The sequence below is a fragment of the Mus caroli genome, chromosome 4 (genome assembly GCF_900094665.2).
Source record: "Mus caroli chromosome 4, CAROLI_EIJ_v1.1, whole genome shotgun sequence".
Lineage (NCBI taxonomy): Eukaryota > Metazoa > Chordata > Mammalia > Rodentia > Muridae > Mus > Mus caroli.
The window spans coordinates 32,432,696-32,437,035 of NC_034573.1; positions in this window are offsets into that span (position 1 = coordinate 32,432,696).

Sequence of the window (4,340 nt, forward strand, 5' to 3'; positions counted from 1 at the left end):
CTGTGTCCTTTTTACCAGTTGGAACATCTTCTGGAGATATGCCCAGGAGAGGTAGTGTGGGATCCTCAGGTAGTACTATGTCCAATTTTCTGAGGAACCACCAGACTGATTTCCAGAATGGTTGTACAAGCTTGCAATCCCACCAACAATGGAGGAATGTTCCCCTTTCTCCACAATCTCGCCAGCATCTGCTGTCACCTGAATTTTTGATCTTAGCCATTCTGACTGGTGTGAGGTAGAATCTCAGGGTTGTTTTTATTTGCATTTCCCTAATGATTAAGGATGCTGAACATTTTTTCAGGTGCTTCTCAGCCATTCGGTATTCCTAATGTGAGAATTCTTTTTTTTAGCTCTGAGCCCCTTTTTTTAATGGGGTTATTTGATTTTTTAGAGTTCACCTTCTTGAGTTCCTTTTATATTTTGGATATTAGTCACCTATCTGATTTAGGATAGGTAAATATCCTTTCTTATTTTTATACCACAGTTGTTTAAGTAAAGATTTTGAAATAAACTTTTTTTTTGAAAATAGGATTCATCCCTCCATTTATCAGTTTTGGTTCATGTGAGAGAGAGGGGACAAGAAACAAAAACCGAATACCTGGTTTCTCTGTGTTCACACTCATGCCAATTTGAAATGATAGAGACTTATAACGACTTACCGTTTGGCTGTAAAGTGGATGACTTTCTTTTCCCAGAATTATGAATGGTGCACTGACTCCATGCTTCTCTCACTCATGCAGAATCAGTTCCACACTAAAATAATCCTTCACTCCTTTAGATAATACAATGCTTCATTTTCTACAGATAGGTAGAATTTTCAGACATTTTATCCCTTAATTCTCAACACTTCTCAAATGCATAGTATACTGAGCCTGAAATCACTTTCTCCTCTTTCTGCAAGCACAGTCTATTCTCTAAGAAGCAATCTAAATGTTTGTAAGGCTTTTTTTCATTTAAAACATTTAAATATATTTTAAAATGGTAAATAAATCAAAATTATACATATGAATGAGTACATTATAAGGTTTAAGAATACCTAAAATAGGTTTAATATATGTATGACATAAAACATTTATTGTTACAGAAAGTTAAAAGTTTTCTCTTGTATTAAATATGTGTCATTATATATTATAACACATCTGCTGAATATCAAATCAGAACTTGTTATGCTTTGATATGTATAACACAATACAGTTTGATAAATATTTCCCTATCTCCCCTCATTTCAACTCTAGGCTCACTCATGCATTTTTTGTTGTTGGTGGTGGTGTGTTTTTTTTTGTTGTTGTTGTTGTTGTTTGTTTTGTTTTGTTTTGTTTTGTTTTGTTTTGTTTTGTTTTGTTTTGTTTTTTTGAGACAGGGTTTCTCTGAATAGCCCTGGCTGTCCTGGAACTCACTCTGAAGACCAGGCTGGCCTCACATCAGAAATCCACCTGCTTCTGCCTCCTGAGTGCTTTTATTAAAGGTGTGTGCCACCAGCCCGGCTTTACATAATTTAAAGTTAACTGAATTTGATTTCTGTATTATCTAGGTCATCTCCACTTTATTATTCTTCCTATCCAGGCTTATTATATCCTAATATTTAGGAATATTTTGCTTCTTCATCTTCATATTGTGTGTTTTTTACTGGCTCTTAAGATAACCTTTACCTTATTGATTTTAGAACTGTTCTATTGGTACAAAAAGCTTAACAATAAAATTCCATGTAAAAAATATTTCAGCCACCATTCTGTAAGCTTTTTCTAGTGTGTGTGTGGGGGGGGGGGAGAAGAGTGTCTGTATTTATTCTCAACATGTTTTCTAATTTTTCATGTGATTCCTTTGAATTATGCTTTAATATTTCCTTCTTTAACATTATAATAATCACTCATTTTCTCCAATTACCTATTCCTATAAATGTCTAATATATTTCAATATCTCTGAGAATATGCTTATTATTTAATAATTCTAAGTGCAGAATATTGGATACAAGTCTACACATGAAAGAATTTATAAATGTATGTCCTTGTTGCCTTTTTATTGCAATTGTAAAACACATGATGACCACAGACAACCTAGTAGGAAAAAGTTTATTTCAACTTATAGTGTAAAATCTACAGTGAAAAAAAATTTAAACAGGAACTTGAAAGTAGGAACTGAATCAGAGGCCATGGAGAAATGCTGCTTATAGGCTTGCTACAGGTTGCTCAGATATTTTCCTAAACAACCCTGGACCACCTGATTAAAGTGGCACTGTTCACAGAGGCCTGGACATTCCCACACTATCATTAATCAAGACAGTAATTACTTACTTCACAGGACACTGATTACAAGGCTAGGATTGTTCTCTCCAGGTACGTCTACATTTGTGTGAAGTTGACTCAAATTAACCAACACAATAGATATTTAATTTTTTCTTTTATATTTTCTTTATTATATTTCAAATGCTATCCCCTTTCCTAGTTTTCTATCCGAAAGTCCCACATACCTTTCCCCCGCTCAGCTCCCCAACCCACCCAATCCTGCTTCCTGGCCCTGGCATTCCCCTATACTGGGGATATTATCTTCATAAGACCAAGGGCCTCTCCTCCCATTGATGGCCAACTAGGCTATCCTCTGCTACATATGCAGCTAGAGACATGAGCATTATAGTTCTGTAGTGTTTTTATGTTTTCTATTTTGTTGTCAAGATGTGTTCTTAACACATCTTATATTGGAAATTCTTGCATCAGTATTCATAAGAGAAATTGGTCTCTAATACTCTAACTTTGTTGGGATTTTATGTGGCTTACAGATCAGGGTAACTGTTGATGATTAGGATTTTCTCAAGGAAATTTAACTACATTTTGAACAGAGATAATTAAAGGACAATTTTCTAGACAAATTCCAGGTACCAAAGTTAAGTCAGAATCAAATAAATGATACAAACTGTTCCATACACCCTAAAGAAATAGAAGCAATCATTAATAATCTCCTAACATAAAAGGCTAGGGCCAGATGGGTTTAGTGCAGAGTTCTATCAGACCTTCAAAGAAAACCTAATACCACTACTCTACAAACTAATCTACAAAATAGAAACAGAAGAAACACGATCCAATTCTTTCTATGAAGCCACAATTACTTTGATACCTTAAACCACACAAAGACCTAACATAGAAAAAGAAATTCAGACAGATTTCCCTTATGAATATCAATGCAAAAATACTCAATAAAATTCTCACAAACTGAATCCAAGAATACATCCAAAAGATCATCCATTATGATCAAGTAAGCTTTATCCCAGGGACGCAGGAATGGTTCAATATATGGAAATCCATCAATGTTATCATTATTCAGTTCTTTGGATAATATCTAGGGCTTGCTATGGTAGGATATATGGGTTCTACTGTTCCTTCTTTCCCTGGATGTTGTTGATGATATTTTTATGTTGGCCTCTAGTAATCTGGGTTCAGACTATTACAGGTATATGCACTGATTTTTGAGATTACCTTTGATAAATGTCTATTTGGGGGAATTTTTTTCTCTGTTTTCTCTCTGGTACTCTGGCCTGAGTTACTTGGGATTCTGATCATGAGGAAGCTTTCAATTCCAGTATAGTATGTCTAGAAATATTTTTGTGGCCTATGTTACCTCTGGGATTTGGCAGTCAAAACTGCTTCTGGGGTTTCAAGTAACTGGTGGCGTGTGAGATTTTGGTATCTCTTTTGTCTCTGGGGTTTCTAGTACAGTGTCACCTCCAATAAATTTGTGGGCCAGAATACGCAGCTCAGAGGAAGGGGGTGAGGCTTGGGGCTCACGGGCATCCTTTAAGGAAGGTTAGTGGTTTATCTAGGATGCCTGGTACAAACATGACCTGCAGTAAAGCTGAAGTCTTTTGTCAAATTTGTGAGTCAGAATATGGAGACTAGGGGAAGAGGTGCTATTGGTGGTTTTTAAGAGGCCTTTAATGAATGACCTCCATTAAAGAAGGAAGCTAATGATGCTTGAATATGAATAAAATATATTTTACATGTAAGAAATTATCAAGTTAAATTCCTGCATTGTTAATAAGCAGTAAAAGTATTAAAAATGAGTAAGGTGTTGACATACCTACCCATGTATGGATGAGGATATACACCAAACTATTGACTTAACAGCCTACTGGAAAGCTCTAGAATAAAAATAAAGAAACATATTCAAAATGAGTAGACAGCAGGAATTAATAAAACTTACCTCTAAATTAATAAAGTAGAAACAAAGAGAATATTGCAAAGAATCAATGCAACCCATGTTTCTGTGAGAAAATCAACAACATAGATAAACCTTTATCTAAACTACCTAAATGGCAGAGAGAATATCCAAACTAACAAAATCAGAAAAGA